Genomic DNA, 17447 nt, shown 5'->3' on the forward strand with positions numbered 1-17447 from the left:
CTGTATCTAATTGCACCCAACCACTGTAGCAGAGAGCATATTTTGTTTTCCCGTCTGCCTTTGGAGATTATTGATAGGGGAGATGCAGCATGTGGTAGGCATTAGAGTGCAGGATGAGGAGTCTGGAAAACCAAGTTCTAGTCCTGATGCCGCCACGGGTGCAGTCTATGGCCTGATGTAAATCAGAGCCTCTCTGTGCTCTGAGAGCCAACAAGGAAAGATCTATATATGAGTACATATGAGGGTAGAAATGCTTCTTATTGCTGTGGTTTTAGACATGGACACATTTAGCATGTGTGTTGGGCTGGGCACTGCATGTGTGGCACACCATGCCTCTGGGGTGGAATGACGTGCCTTTTCCCATGACTAGTGACGTCATCACATTTCAAAGCAAGGTTCTAATCGATACAACTCTGAGAGATTAGCTGGTGGCTGTTAGGAGATCCCAGTTCATTTCCTGCTTCTGTACTGAAAGCGTAGACAGATTCCCTAACTAGTCCTGCTTTGCTGCTTTGGTTCAGGAGTAGTTTGAATGTGTTAAGATAGTCTTGATGGACTTGGTCTCCAATTGTCTGACCAAAATAGCCAGAGTACAATAATAGCGAACACTTGTAACCCTCATTGCCCGTAGACCTCAAAACACTTTACAAGGATGGTTAAGCATTACTACTCCCATTTGACACCAGCTCAAATTAAAGTTAAGCATGCTGCAGACCCCCCTGGCTGACACCCTGAGAGTGAAGGGCTATGAGGTGCCGCTGGACGCCCTGATCGTTGGAGCCCTGGGCGCCTGGGATTCCTGCAACGAGCGTGTGCTGGGGACCTGCGGGATCGGTCGACACTACGCACGGCTCATGCGGCGCCTCATGGTCTCAGACACCATCCGATGGTCCAGGGACATCTACATCGAGCACATCACTGGCCACCGACAGTACCAGAGTGACATCGTTCTCCCACTACGAGAAAGGGACCAAGAGACTTTCTCCATTGGATCATATGAACCATAAACTCCCTGAACATTAAATCTCACCAAATGAAGGTCAATCCATCCTCCTCATCATATCCACTCATTATACTCCACACCCGAACATAGCCACTCTATGAACTTCATACCCTCATATCTCAATGCCTGTACTTTGACCCATCAACCTTTTGCCCCCAATTGGGGATATTTCAGATTATGTATTCCTTATGCCACCTGATCTTAAACCAGACTTTGCACCCTCGATAATCTGTACGTTATCCCCTGATAACCAGAAACTTCTATGCTTAAACTCTGTACCATTCACTTTTTTTTAACATCATCTTAATAAAATCTTTTTGTATAGAGGTAGGGCCCAATGATGCCTACCATGATCAAGCCTCATTGTGCTCGATGTTATTGAAACACATAGAAAACCAGTCACTGTCAGGAAAAGCCTATGTAGCATCTAGAAGCCTGGTAACATCATTTAGATCCACTTTAATTTCTATAGCTGCCATTCGTTCACAATATGTTAATAGTAAAGAATCAAGTCTGCTACTTAAAGTGTTTGAAAGCCTTATGAGGGTACATGAATGGGCCAGAACGTTCATCAAAAATGTGATGACCATCGATAAATTCCTCATTTTTAAATCGAGACTTTCTCTGGATAATGTGAAGCAGAGGCTTTGTCTGTGTTTGTGTAAGGGGTGACCCTGTGCAAAACGCGCTGGGAGCAAGTGAGATTAAATCCTACAATAGAATCCAAGAAGTTAGAGGTGAAAATGACCTACTAGGTCTTGTCATCCCTATCGCGGGAATGAGTGTAGCATTGCTCATGGTGCCATATTTTTCTAGTGCTTTGTCCGCCTGGCTTCTTCTGGCCACCACTTCTGGGCCCTTCCTGTTCTAAAAGGTTCTGCATCCCCCAAATGTTATAAAATCATATAGGGAACAAGCGAATAGGAATAAGTGACAGAACAGTAAGCCAAATGGGCAATAATGTGTTATGTTTGTCAGAGGAAGAGTTAGTCATGGATGGTAAATAAAACCATGTTGGAACCAAACCAAAACCCACCATTCACAACTCCCCCTGAATTCTGGGGAAGTTCTGAGCTGGATCCAGACTTTGTGACTCAGGCCTATCTCAGTAACTAAAAACTAATGGTGGAATCCACCCCTTTTCAGAGAGACAGCATGAGGACTAGGCCCTGTCAAGGCAAGTCTCACACCCTAAATGAATACCTTGCTTGTTACCTCAGCACATCAATGCACGGATGAGAAGGAGAATACCCGTCCCTTCCCCAGACTTCCAATGCTACTTCAGTGGCTGGCAGCCACTGCCACAGGTGGATTGCGATCTTCTTCTCTCAGCTGCAAAGGAAGTAGTGAGGAAGGCCTCTCTTCCGGAAAATCAGTCTGTCAGCCTGCTGATCGTATTTCAGCGGCTCCTGCCCATCTCTTTGTAGAGCCTGCAACGTACTTTCTGATCGGGGTGCAAATTATGTCACTTTGCATTATTGAGGCGATGGGATGCATTCGCGATGACAAGGTAATGGCCATTTCTGAATATTGCATTGCCGTTTTTTTTATCTCCCTTCATAGCAAGACTCTTTGCAATTTCCAGACACCCTGGAGTCCTGACAGGGCTTCATTTTCCTTTGATGGAAAAAGCAGTCACGAAGAGCTGACAATCACACGGACCTCTGTGCGGTGACACTTCTTCTGCATAATAACTGCTGTTGGTCACAGGGTAACGTTTACAGGGCTTCAATTAAAGCACATTTTTGGTGCCTCAAGTGGCCTCCCAATCGCAAGATGCTATAAGGAGTTTCAGGCTGTCACAGCGATCGTGTGTCACATTAATAATACCACAGCCCCTATGTTGCCATTGCTTTCTTTGCATAATGATCGCTGACCCTGTCCTGACAAGAGGAGGTACCATTTGGCAGAAGGATTAATAGCAGGTATGCTTAATACGTCTGTATAAATTCACTTAATGGTCCTGTTCAAGAAAAGCCATCTTGGCCATCTGGCAACAAGAACATGGATATTGTTGTTGCTTATGGATTTCACATCACCTGGTTATAGAAATGTTTCAAATCCTGCTCCCACCAGCACCCAAGTAGCCCCTTGTGAGGTAAATGTTCTGCCTGGAAATTCAGATCACATCCTCAGCTCATGTAATTGGGCATACCGCCACTGACTTTGATGGCTCTACACCACTTTACATCCCCTGAGGATCCTGCCCACCACATCTAGAGGCAGTACTCCTAGGCATGATTACATCCTGCTCCAGCCAATCCGTGTGGTAGAGGTCTTCTGGGGAGAGACGCCTTTTGAAGTAGGAGGATCCAGGATCACTGCTAGTGGCAAGGGTAGAGCAATGCGGACTCTGAGGTAAGAGTTTGGATGGCGCACACGACATCTCTGAAAATAAGCTAATGGAAATGAAATCAATACACCACATCGAATTTAGCTTATGTGAAACTTTTACAAACCCAGGAGGCTTTCAATAGCAATTAAGGCCAGCAAACTCCCCATGTTATCTGAAATACGTATTTGTGCATGAAATTATGTTCTCCTGTGTATACAGCCTCTTCTTCATTTGGAAAGTGTGTGCCGCACGCTTTCAGAGTTATCTAGTTCCGGGTATTTTTGGGTAAGGATAGAAGAGAAAAGGGGACAAAATATGATGTGGATCCCAACCTAAGAGGCATGTAAATAAAATAAAATGAAACCCACCATAAGGGAATACACAAAAGACCAGCTGTTGCTTAGAGCAGTCGCTGACAAAGGTAGAACAGAATTATACACCACAGAATCTGGAATCCTGAGACAGAAAGTTGCCTTGTATACTCACATTGAGGCTAACTCTGCTCTCAAATTGGTGTAAATCAGGTATAACCCTGTTAAGTGAATGGTTCTTCCCAAAGTAAAGCTGTCACGAGAGGGGAATCAGACCTGTTTTCCCTTTTTTGCTGCTCTCAGTAGTGTTCACAGTGTTGCTAATGGTGTCTGGTCTATTTAGATTGTAAGCTCTTTGGGGGCAGGGACCCTCTTCTGTTCTGTGTTTGTACAGTTTCTAGATTAATGAGGCCTCTATCCGGGTTGGGGTCTTGGGGTGCTACTGAAGTACAAATAAATACACCTCTACCTCGATATAACGCTGTCCTCGGGAGCCAAAAAATCTTACCGCATTATAGGTGAAACCGCGTTCTATCAAACTTGCTTTGATTCACGAGTGCGCAGCCCCACTCCCGCGGAGCGCTGCTTTACCGCGTTCTATCAGAATTTATGTTATATCGGGTCGCGTTATATCGGGGTAGAGGTATATAGACAGACTAGCTGAGTAAGTTGTCCACTACAGCTGAGATGGAAAAGCTGGCTTAGGCCTGATTTCTCTAGTGCCTTGTGCTAATGTGTTCACTTCCACCTGTGCAAAGTGGATTAAAAAGCTGCCACCTGTATGAGTGAGTGATGGGAGAATTCTGGTTTGGTAGCAGTTTAGGCCTACTTTTCACAGCTGTAAATAACTATCCAGGGTGCAGAGCAGTGCACAATAACTGGAACGAAAAGAATAACTGGAAAAAATATGTAAGATGATTTAGGAACAATGCTCTTTATCTCACCAGCCATGCTGAGATCCTATTTGCTTTCCAAATCCTTACTATTCAAGTACACACAACAGTTTTTTATTAGTTTATTGTCCCAGTGGCCTTTCTCGCTCCAGGTTATTGGGGCACTGTGTAAAACCAAGTGTTTCTATTTTTAAAAATTGTTAACTTCTTGCTTCCCTACGTAGTCTTTGTCTGTTTCACATAACTTGAGCTGACAGTTTCCCATAACTATCTCTAGGCATGCTGTGTCTTTGTATGGAGACATACAATGAACATGAAACCAATACAACTGCAGAACAAGATGACATTATATAATCACATGGCAAATACCATAGTCTGAAATGTTTTACATTTATATGTAAATATATTACATAGCTCTAAAATGTTTGGTCCGATATTAATTTTATCCAGAGTCTTATTTATAGAGGCCTTGAAATACATTAAATGCAAAAGAAAGGGTCAAATTTGATTGAGGAATTGGAGTGGCACACAAAAGCTTTTCATCTGTAGGTCACCATTTCAACTGGGGCCCATGCCAGTAGTGACAGGAAGTAGTTCCATCCAGTGCCTGTTTGGGGACCAGGTGAAATAGAGTTGGGGACCCAGTCCAGTTCCTAGTGCGCAGATGGGTGAATCTCAAAAGCTAATTCAGCAAGGCACGATAAGCATTCGAGAAGTCCCATAGGGTAAAATTTTCAAATACACCTCGGTGGCTTAGGTTCTAACTCCCATTGACTTTCAGAGAGATTTAGGCTCTAAAGTGCCCAAGTCACTTCTGAAAATGGGACTTAGGATCCTAAGTCACTTAGGTCATTTTGAAAATTTGCAAATTGACTTCAGTGGGACTACTCAGGTGCTCTACATTAGGCACATGCTGATGTTCATTGCTGAATCAGGCCTTAGAGAGTATGCATTCTAGATTAGTTTGTGATACAGCGCAAACCCAATGTACCAGTTCTTGATAGGCTTTCTGAGTCTGGATTTTTTTGTGTTCACATTGGCCTTTCCACACTAGTGTTGCATAGGAGCAAGCCATCTAACTACTTAGATTGTAAGCTCCTTGGGGCAGGGACTGTCTTTTTGTTCTGTGTTTGTACAGTGCCTAGCACAATGGGGTCCTGGTCCATGGTAGGGCTGCCAGGCATCCGGCTTTCAGCCGGAACACCCAGTTGAAAAGGGATCCTGGCAGCTCCGGTAAGCACCGCTGATTGGGCAGTTAAAAGTCTGGTCAGTGGCACAGCAGGGCTAAGGCAGGCTCCACGCGGCTCCCAGAAGCAGCCAGCATGTCCCTGCAGCCCCTAGGTGCTGGGGCGGCCAGGGATGCTCCACACGCTGCCCTCGCCCCAGCACTCGGGAACCACAGCCAATGGGAACTGTGGGGGCAGTGCGTGTGTGTATTTGTGCACAAACACTGTAATGTTCACAGGTCTTAAGGTCTGACACTTGATCATATTTTTAAAAAATCTTATAAATTGCTGCTAAACTTAGTATAAATATTTAGATAGTTCTAATCCACATATATAGATGTTTCTGAATTCTGCAAAATCCAGAATGTTGCGTAAACTGGCCGCCATCCACTAGAGGGCAGGCTAATACTCTAGAGGCCAGATTCTTTGCTGGTGTAGCTCTATTAACTGAATTAAGCTAGGTCGATATTAGACACTTTTAAACTGATTTAAGTGCCACCACACCAGGGCGTGGCACTGATTTGACTAAATCTATTTCTAAACCAGTTTGATTAAATTGCTGCAAGTTTGGTGTAGACCTGGATTAAACCGATTGACAGGGTTACACCATTAGCCTGATTTTGACAGCTAGCAGAGGGGATGCAGCATAAACTGGGCTGAGATTTAGAAGCATGGGTCAAACAGAGGCCAATAGAATTTTTGCCATTTATTTTAGTGGGGGCTCTGGCCCTTAAGGGCTTTTATTTGAAATCCGGTCATGATCCATGTCTTTCTTTATTTCAATCATCCCGTCACATCCCAACAATGGGGTATGTGCAGTATTAGAGACTCTGCTTTCAGAATTTAATCAGAAGGGTTTAGGGTTTTTTAATAAACGGCTGAACCCTTCCTTTCTAGAGGAAAACAAAAAGATTGAATAGGCTGGTGGAGCCTCAGCTTTCGTAAATTGGTGTTGCTCCATTCATGTCAACATCAATTTACACCAGCCGAGGATCTGGCCCAATAATTTAATGCTTAATGACCCTCCCCCCTTCATTTTTACCCATAGCCACCCCTAGTAACAGTCTTAGATTCTCAGCCTGCTACCGCCTTTAAAATGCACATACCTTTATTCCAATTTTTCTAATCTAAATGCTGGCTGAGTCCACACGGGTGGAATAGAGGGGATCGGCACAGATGTATTTAAAAAAAATATTCTTTTGCATCCAACAACTGTCGCCCTAATGCAGTCAAAACACTTAAAAACAACTCTTTTGTCTCCTTTAAAAAGCACAGACGGATTGCTGCGATAAACAGCACCCGCGAGCTGTTAAAGCCCCCTTGTGGCAGTGAGTATTGTTGGTGTTTTGCCAAGAGCCCATGGAGCATTAAAACAGCAGGTTAGCAAAGCCAGACACATAATCTACTAAAATCAACAATGCAATAGCTGCAGCTCCACGTCAGGAGCACTGTGTGGCTGGAGCAATTACATTTCTCTGCATTTATTTAGCCTTGATGGTAACAGTAAGTGTAAATTTTGCATAGAGAGAGCAGCAAGAAAATCAAGGTAAGATATCGTTTGAGTCGTGCTAAATTTGAACTGTGGTCACGATATATAGCAATATTTGAGGACCATGTGGCTATCCATATGTGAAGTAGAAAATGTATACACAGCAGCTCTTTAATGGAAAACGTGTATACATACGGTATAAAGTACATAATTGTCCTTGTCTCTCTACTGTATGTTTGTGTGCATGTAAATTAAGGCACGTCTGGAGGAGCTATTGTTTCAGTGTCTTACAAATATCAATTTGTGTGTCTGTGTTAAATGTGTAATTGAACAGGAGGGCTTTATACATTAGATGCATGTGGACACCAAGAATATCCTTCTTGATTCGAATGTGTGATCTGTATGTAAGCTACCGTCGCATGCCACATTATTTGGAACAGCAAATGATTTCAAGGCTTATGTGGAAATTTGAAAATTCAAAGGAGGCAACTTCAAAAGGTCTCTTCAGTGCTCTGCTCGCCTATGTCAATGGGGAATTCTTGATTGTTGGTGCTCTTTTCAAATGGCTTTTTTACTAGAATTGTGTAGGGGGACATTCTGCCTGCAGACAGACACCACCTCTGCGAACATGCATCTCTAAAGTACTGTATGCTTGACATAAATAGGACAATGGAGAAGCTTTCTCTGAATATATATCTTTACTATCGCAGTATAATGTTTTCAGTAGAGACCCTCTTCCCCTTTGTTGTGTTTGTGGAAGATCTCTCGCTTATCTTGAGAAGACAGGGCATAATGCATGCTCATAAAGCATATACAGTGCACAGCACTGCTCTTGTCAGTCTCATCTCTGTGGGCACAGTACAAGCGACGAACCCTGTTCATGTGCTATACCACAGCAGTGATAAGGGATGGGAGATCGGTCATTTGCATCCCAGGTGTAAAAAGGGAATGAGATTTTGTCTTCTATTCTGATTTTGTGTATTCCAGGCACTGCCTGTCTTTAAGACCCTTGTTGTTATAGTATTGCCAGGGACATAGTATCTGCCCACACGGCACATTATATTCAGGATTGGAAATCAGCCAGTGATTCTAAATTCAGACTAAGAAGTGGGATTCAGACAGCATAACTCAGTTTTTGTGTGTAGCAGGTTTAACTAATCTCTTTCTTCCTTTATAATAGATGCCTCTTAAAGGGTAGCTGATGGTAACCCTATGAATAAATATGCTCTGCTTCTATACCAGATCTTTTCTGCACCTCTCCTCCTTCATTCTTTTTTGCTAAGGCTATTTGCATGAAAATAGGATGATGATTTTTTGTGTGTGTGAGTCCATCTGCTTCTGCCGCCTGTTCTGCACCTGAAGTCAGAATCACTTGTGTATCACTATTGGCTGTGATGGAAACAGATACAACCTCCGCCTGAGGAGCTAGAGATTAGCCAAAACCAGGGTCATAAATCTGAACCCCTCCAGTTTCATGTGGGGCACGGATCCATGCCTACTCCTGGTTCCAGGTTGGATCCTAAACCAGAAGGGGCTTTATTTTCTGGTTCTGGTTTGGATGAAGCTGAAATCTCACAAGAACATTCAAGATCTTGTGAGAGAGGCTGATTTACTGAGATTTTTGACATCATGGTCTGCAGTCTTGCAAGAACATGATGTAGGTATAACCCAGTACAAAATCAAAATAGCCCTGATTTGGCCTTGAATCAGAACTGTGAACCCTGCTTAAACCTAATTGTGATCCAGAACACCTCTCTCAGCCCATCTCCTCTTGGCCATTTGGTTAAACAGCGCGGAGCGTGGATAGATTTAATACGTTACAACTTAATAAGAAAAGTGACCAGAAACCCACCTGCATGTCTTCACCCATAAAAAGAGACTGATCGTAAGGCAACAGTGCAGGAGAACCATTAAGTGGATTTGTAGGGGAATGGTCAGATGGAAAGGGAAGGAGTCAAGACCAGCCCTTTTTGCTTCAGCTGTTGTCGCCTATTAAATACAGATAAATATGCGCTGCAAAGTTAACATAAGAACGGCCATACTGGGTCAGACCAATGGTCCATCTAGGCCAGTATCTTGTCTTCTGACAGTGGCCAGAGCCAGGTGGCCCAGAGGGAATGAACAGAACAGGGCAGTTATCGAGTGATCCATCCCTTGTTGTTCAGTCCCAGCATCTGAGTAGTTAATGCTACTCCAAGCAGCAGCAGCTAAGGGATCACAGCAAAGGATGGAATAGTCCTGAAATATAGGTAGTCCTGGTGATGGTAGTGTCCGGGGGAGTCATGTTATAGTATGTCCATGCAGTGGTTCTAGTCTGTTTGCTTGCTTGAGAGTAGTGGTCGTGTGCTCTGGACCTTCAGAGTGTGGTGGGGGAAGCTGCCCTCTGGGGATGTACTGTGTGTGTGTGTGTGTGTGTGTGTGTGTGTATGTGCTGCATACTGGATCTTCTGTGATTCAGTGTGGGCGTATGTGTGTGAATATGTATGCATATGTGTGTGTGCACACTGCAGTCTGGACCTTCTGGAGATGCAGTGTGTGTTTGTGTATGCACACACACTGCTTCTTTCAAGGCCCCTCAGAGTTTTGGTGCATCCCTTCCGAGCTATGTTCACGCCCAAGGAAGAGCGTGAGACCCAAAGAACTAGATCCTCTCAGTAATAAAGAGCAGGAGGAAAGAAATACAGAAAATCTGCGATGTATGAACAGATTCTTTCTAAAAAATATGGCCCCGTAGGAAATTTCACTGCTCTTTAATCATTGTTGAAGGGATGGGATTCTAATGTGGTTAGCGCTATGGCCATAAAATGCAGAATAGCACTGCCCATTAAAATGGGTTCCAATTAATAATGGTTAAAGAATACATTGAAAGATTGGAAAGCTGTGAAATTTCTTGGTCTGTCATCTTTTAAGATCAGATAAAACCCTTGACCCTAGAAAGAGCAGAACCATTGAACACACAGATGTGGTATTGTGGTGTACCCCATTTAAGGATAGTGATGTCCCAGAGCCAGTCAACCATGTTCCAAGGCTCAGCCCCTTTAAGAGCAGGCATGCTGGGATGCGTAGTTCCCTGAGGGATTCTGGGGAATTGTAGTCAGAGGGAGGGGAGGAAAATATCAGGTGACAATCATGTGACCAGCCACAGTATATAAAGGAAGCCTGTTGCTCAGAAAGCAGAGGGATGCAGGAGTTTGCTGGTGGTGGAAATCTTAGTTGACAGACCTGCAGGGAGCAAAGCAAAGCGTGGGTGAAGCCTCAGCTGGGAAAGGCTATCTAGGACTGTGAAGCCCTGGAGGGAAGGATAAGGGTGATGAAGCTCTGGTGAAGGTCTGCAAGGACTTTGGGACGGGCTGGACAGAACTGGTGAGTTTGGGGAAGGGGACTAGAAGACTTGCTTTCAGTGAAGCTTACTTTATGTTCATAAACCAAACCTCAGAAGAGGAGCGGTAATTCAAAAGTGCCAGTCGCGGGTGTTTTTCTTGATGGGTATGAAAATCAAGGTAGTGGATGCACCTGATGACAGAGTAGGTAAGCTGCTGCTTCAAGTATATATCTGCCCATGTTCATCCCCACAACAGGTGAATTTCCACCAGGTGCAAAGGTCTCAAACAAAATCCTAGGCACCCCTGAAGCCCCAAGTAAGTGGTGTTACTTGGGTTTCAGTATTGCACAAGGTGCCTGCACTAGGGTGACTTGCATATGCTGAGTGAAAACATGCATTGTATGTAAACTAAAATGTTTGTATTTTAAATAGATTTATTTGGATATAAGGGCAGTGCATGGTATGTTCAAGAGAGACTGGCTCCCAGTATCTCTTTAATCTTCTGAGTAACCAAATTAAAGTCAAGACTGTGCCATGTACCCTGTGATCTCTTACTGTCGTCACTGTGTGGTGGGAAAAAGTACAGTGCTAAATGAACTCAGGACAGTCACTCCAGCTCCTGATATTTAAAAAGTCCCAGTCTAATAATAATGCTCTATAATCCTTTTTATATTTTTAAGCACTCTCCAAATACTCATGATCTGCAAGGGTTGGACTTGGTTACAAACTTTCTCAAAGTTGAGGAGTATTTGGATCTGGGCTTTAGGTTAGGGCCCATCTCTAATGTGGACTAAACACTAATTAAACCAAAGAAGTTTTTTGTTAAATAACAACTGCATTGTGGGGAAACTGCACATTCAGCATCTCCATCAGTTATACAAGTAGCCAGAGCCCCGGCCCTGCTGGGTGTCTAAAAGACTCTTGACTACTGTGTAGCAAGTAGCTGTTTGAGGGTAAATGATTGCATTTTCTGTAAAGTAGGAAGACTAGTAATGGGGCACCTTTTATCCTAGCACTTTCTATAATAGGGGAAGGACCCTGTGATGGGGTGTTTACCCCATACTGGCAGCAAAGGGTTAATAGGGCCCTAGAGAGGCTGTGCAGAAAGCAGACAATAGGAGAGGGGCTGCAAGGAACAACTAATCAGGTCCCAGGAGGCCCATGTAAGAAGAACTGCAGGGCAGAGCCTAGACAGTTACTCCCTGAAGTTTAAGGAGGGAGGACTGGGTGTCTGGCGGGCAGAAGGAAGCTAGCGCCCTGGACAGAGCAGTGCTGCTAGCAGGGACCAGGGACGCTAGAGAAGAGCTCCTGGCTGGCTGCTGGGATTTGCAGGCTGAGGCACTGAGGCAAGGACGAAGAGGGTGCTGGGTCCACTGGGGAAGTGGCCGAATAATTGGCTGCAGTCGCCGCTGGGGAAGTGGCGGGACAGTTGGATTGCGACACTCGCTCCTGGAAGCGGGGAGCACAGATCACGACACGGCCGCAGGGTTGTGTCATAAAGAGAATGTTGCGTTCCTTGGAGCGACATGGGTCCGGGAGCAGAAGTGATGGCGGGCGAGGCACCACCGGGCGTGGATATAGTGATGTGTGGCACTAATCCCCAAGATGATCAGCAGGAGGCACCAGCACGGTGAGTGGAGCCTTGTCACAGACCCCAACAGCCAACACTCAAACTTGGGTAACTGGAGTTAAGCTTCTAAGTAAGTGGCCTGACCTTAAAAATGCTGAGCACCCCTCAATGTCAAAGGGTGCTGCTGGTGCTCAGTGCCTCTGAAAAATCAGGTCGCTGACCTAGGTGCCTGGGTTTGGGTTCCTAAGTGTGAAAATGTTGTTGGTTGAAGTCCCCTTGTGCTGGCAGCGAGTGAGAGCCCTGTAAGTGTTAGTGTTGTGTGCCTGGCTTGCATGGTGCCACGAACCAAGCTAACTTATTACACAATGCATTAGAATACGCCTGCGGCCAAGCCTGATGTGCGGGATTTCTGTATTCTGAGGGGGAGAAGCCTCTTCTGTCCTGAGTCTACTGGGGGTGTCACCCAAGAGAACTGCACGGGCTATGTTCTGCTCCCAGGGTGTCAGAGGAACTAGGAGTTACTTGTATTGCATAGTAGGAGAACCAGGCTTTGGGATTTGGCCCCTTCTGCAGCTTGAAGACCGTCCTTCATCCTCTTAAAAGTTCCTAGGTAACAATGAGATCTATACTGTATTGAGAAGACAGATTAGCATCAATAGACTTTAAATGCTGAAATAGTTAAACATATTGATCTCCACTGCAATCCTGTTGGGCCCCTGCCCCTGAGAAATTCAGGCTTTAAATTGTTTTGCCTTCTCTTCCTCTAAGAATGAGATTAGCAGAAGTACAAATACTCATAGACATTCAATAAAAGCTGATTTTTTTTTTTTTTTGGCTATGACCACACACAAAGTCCCTTGTCAAATCACTTTCAACAGCTCCAGTTGAATCAATGCTATTTTATCACGGCATCATCTAGGTACATAACCAACTTGCGCTCACTAATGACATATGGCCAGATCCTCACCTTGTGTAAATTTGCATGGTTACCTTGAAGTCAATGGAGTTAGGGTGAATTACATCAGCTAAGGATCTGATCTGCTTTTGAAGTAGCCATTTAACAAAAGGTTTTATGGTATGCCCTGCAAAGATAGATTGTAAGGATGTCTTCCTGGGTCCACTTGAGTCCCCCCCCACCTCTTCATCACTCACCAGACTGCTGGTTCTGTGTTTTAAGCCTCTGGAGTCCGAACAGAGTCCATGCACACTGTTCATCTTGGGGTCCTTAGAGGATCTGCACCCCAAGAGTTGGTCTATCTAGTGCACCATCCTGTTTACACCATACAGCCCATTGCCCAGACCCTGGAACCAATGCTGACCCCACAGGTTCCTCTGTATCTTAAACACATCCTCTCCCAAAAAATCCCACTGATGATATGAGCCTTCTGCATTGCAGATTAACACTCTCAGGTGCCCTGTGATTAGGTGTAGTACATACAGGACTCGAACACACAGCATTGTTCTTCAGTAGCATAACAAACACACAGATATACCAAAATAATAAATCTGATGTGTGGTTCTCTGCCTCAGTTTCCTCTCCACTCAAGAATATTCTTTGAGGTGGCGTCAGGGTCATCTGAGGCTCTGTCCAATGTCCTTCTGTTGTAGTGGTTGGGTGGGTTCTGAAACATGGAGCCTTCTCCTTTAGCTTGCCTCTTTGACTGTGGCTCATCTGTCCCCTTCCCTTCTCCTGCCCAAACTTCTTGTGTGCGAGTCTTTTCCCTTACGAGTCCTTTTTAAACACCTGTTTAGTCACTTCTGTCTTGTTGGCCTCCTTGGAGAACTTCCACTCCCTCCGTTTGCACCTGCCTTTAGACAAGAGGAGGAAGTATCTTCTCCCAGCTTGGGCAACCCCTCTTAGGATATCTGTTCCTTGATCAGCCAATAATCCTTATAATTGGGCACTCCTCATTGTCCTCGATCTGGCGTTGTAGATGGTGGCTACCATCTGTCGGCAATGGTGGCTACCCAGAGGCAGAGGAACATTTGTGGGAAAACCAGTTTGATGTCAACAACTGCATAATAATGCCATGATATCAACCTGAATTCATACATGTGACTTACGTTTCCAAAATCGTGTCAGTCTGTTCCCCTTGATACTCCACTTTACTTTGCACAAATAAATCAAACCTCCTTAGTGTCTTGGTTGTATTTCTAGTATAACTTCACCATCCATATGTTGTGATCAACAATCTTAAAAAGCCACCAGCACCTTTACTGAGGCAGCACTCTAGTTCGTGTGTCCCCGCCCCCTCTTTTTTATATCTCTAGTGTATTTCGATACTGTAACTGGAATGTTTCCAGCAGCAATTCACATTTTAGAAAAATCACATGTCTTAAATGTAAATAGTTGTTCAATCTCCTGATCGGATTTGGTTTTTCAAACAACAGAGTAACCAATAGGGGCTTCTAATGCTTCAGGACAAATCAATTTCTGTAATCAGCAGTGTGTTCCTCTAGCCACTTCTAATGATTTGGGCTAAATCCAATGTAACCTTGTCTGTATTGTTGAAATGCCTCTTACTGGGTGACCTCAGTAAAAACCAGCTTACGTTCGCTCTTCCATTTGAATTTGTTGGTATGTAGACTTGTTCGTGAAGCTGAAAAGGGGCTGTTTGGATGGGTGGTTAGAGCAAAGCAGTTGGGAGCTCGGATAATCATAAAGGCCAATCTGAGCTGAAGGTTTTGACTTCCCTGTGTGACCACTGGTAAGTCACGTTACCTTTCTGTACATAATGGTATGTGTACCCTGCCATCACGGGGCGTAATTGCAGCGTGTGTAGATGTACTGAGCTAGCTTCAATCTAGCTAGTTTGGGTACCAGAGAGTGAAGCTGCAGCTGCATGGCTTTGTGCAGCTTGTTTAAAAGAGTACAGACTAGCGGATCTGGGAATTAGCTTGATTAAAATGGAGGTGTCCAGGGAAAAACCCTAGAAGCAGTGGCATTGTGTTTTGTTTCTCCCGTGTGCTTAGATTCTGAACTCTCAGAGCAAGGACTGTTCTGAAATATTTAGAACGGGCCTGGCCTGGAGTGGGTGCTAATGCAAATAAATACCTGCAAGTCTCATTGCACTTTTCTTCCTTTGGTCAATCTCACGTTTAGATAGAAAGGGGAATTGGATCTTCAGTTTTATCGGCTCACATTGGCCGCTTATTTTATTGTATCCTGAGCCTCACACATAAACATCCGAGATCTAGGGAATGTTCCCAATTGAGTTGGGTAGGCTGGCACGTACTGTAAGTTGCCATATATTCCTTCTCTATCTCCTCCACAGTATTCCAAGTAACAAACCGTGTGAACGGGATCACGGAAATGCATTACAGGTAGGCTCGTAATGAAAATCAGTACAACTAGATACTTCTCTGACTTATGTAAACCATATTAAGGCCTCCCAGAAATGTACCCTGTTGTGTTTGATGTCTAGCTAAGAATCACCTCTTGGGTGACCGAGTTGTTTGTGATCACCTTTGGTAGTTGCCTGAGATAGGTTTGACTAGACCTAGAAAATGTGTTAATATTCCTTAACATGGCCTGTTAATGAACAATGCATCACAAATAGCAACCTGCAAAAAACAGGCTTTAGAATCTTCCCCCCCCCCCCTCCACAGGAACCCACTGCTCAAGGCATGTTGGTAGATTTCCAGCCTCATTAAACTGTAGCAGTAGCATGGTGAAAAGTAGTAGGCAGCCTCCTTTGTTCTACAATTCATTCCTATGCTGCCTTGCTTTGCCTTATTGATAGGGCTGGGATGTGGAATGTCTTTTCGCTGCCATGATATAATCTAATCGTATTCCTGCATGGACACTACCTTTTTATATACAGTTGTAATAAAAAGATGAATCGTGTTGCTGCAGTGCATGAAGTATTACAACATTAATGATGCAGTCTGTCTTCTGCAGCCAAGGTAGCAAAGAAAGAATTATACTGTCCTTCCTGGGCACAATTTCAGCACCAGCTGTGTGGACTGTTCCTCAGTAAAAAGAACAGGAGTACTTGTGGCACCTTAGAGACTAACAAATTTACCTCAGTAAAGATACTCCCAGATACAACAAATATCCCCATCTCCCCCTTGCCTGTATTTAGATGATCTAGCACAGATCTTTCTATATACAAATAGGGGGGTAAGATATATGCCAAGTGTTCTTTGCAAATCAGAAATAAATGCATGGTTTGTGCATAATCACTTTAGAAAAAAAATCTAAGTTTTCTTCCTGATGAATTCAAGTAGGATGATACTTGTTAGCATTTTGGCAATTGTAGAAATTTGAGATGGAAAAGACTTGTTGGCAAAATGCTACAGAGGACTGTAATTTTGGGTGCCCTGAGATGGTTTTGAGCTATTCCAAATTGAACTCCTGAAATTAGAGAATACTTCTGAAAATTTTGGCCATATGTAGGACAGATTACTTCCATAGGGATCCGTAAGAGGCTCAACAGTGGGTGAAGAGTACACAATGTGTCCAGTGTAGTTTTGTTCAGTACAGTGAATCAAATTCAGACCTAGTAGCGGTGGATGCATCTCTGATGTAGAGTTGGTCAGGAATTTTTTGACGAACCCCCCTTTTGCAAAAAAATCAAAATAGTGAGGTGTTGGAATCAAAAGTGGTCGTGAAATGGTTTTGACTTTGGTTAATCTCCTGACTCAAAACATTATTTTAAAATGTTGACATTGTCAAAATGCTTCATTTTAACACTTCAGAAAATATTATGATTTTTTTTTTAGATGAAATGAAATGTGATTAGATTTAGACTAAAGGAAAGAAAAGAGTCAAAATTGAAACTAAACATTTTGAAATTACTGCAGTAAAACATGTTGTTGGATCTGAAGCAAACTTTTTTTTTCAGATTTCTGGTTCAAAAAGCACCAAGTTCAACTGCTGTCCTGATTTGAGGATGGGAAAATGTGGATACCTCAGATTCTTTGCAGGATGGGAAAATAGCGTCCCATCCAGCTGTTCTCTGAAGCCTTTTACTTACAGCATTAGGCTTGCAAAAGAAGTCTGTAATTGGCACCTATACGTGCCTCGTTATGGATGGTGCTGAATTCAGTATGAGTTAAAGACACCCAACACCCTGCAGGGTTCTAACCCTGTCTCTTCCTGCCTGGGGTGTGGACTCATGTTCCCGTATCCGTTCTCTTTCTCTGTAGCCTACTTCCACCATTTCTCTATCCCTTGAAACAAGGGGAAGCCAGGACACACAGCTGCTGCAATCTCAGCCAGCAGGGGGCGTTTTTTGCATGACACAGCCACTGATCTGCAGCACATTAATTAGCTGATTACACTGCTAACTCAAC

General features: G+C 44.0%; 1 protein-coding gene across 3 annotated transcripts in view; it reads left to right on the plus strand.

The window, feature by feature from the left end:
• The window catches only part of RAP1GAP2 (RAP1 GTPase activating protein 2), a 301497-nt gene that overhangs the window by 60901 nt on the left and 223149 nt on the right, over nucleotides 1–17447 (plus strand). Inside the window, exon 1 of one of the 3 annotated variants that reach the window (XM_005298907.5) lies at nucleotides 7187–7314. The exons of the other annotated variants lie outside the window; for them this stretch is intronic. The gene's annotated coding sequence lies outside the window, so the exon portion shown is untranslated. Of the gene's footprint in view, nucleotides 1–7186; nucleotides 7315–17447 lie in introns of those variants that run through there. 3 annotated transcript variants of the gene reach the window in all.

This window comes from Chrysemys picta, chromosome 19 (assembly GCF_011386835.1).
Source record: "Chrysemys picta bellii isolate R12L10 chromosome 19, ASM1138683v2, whole genome shotgun sequence".
NCBI lineage: Eukaryota > Metazoa > Chordata > Testudines > Emydidae > Chrysemys > Chrysemys picta.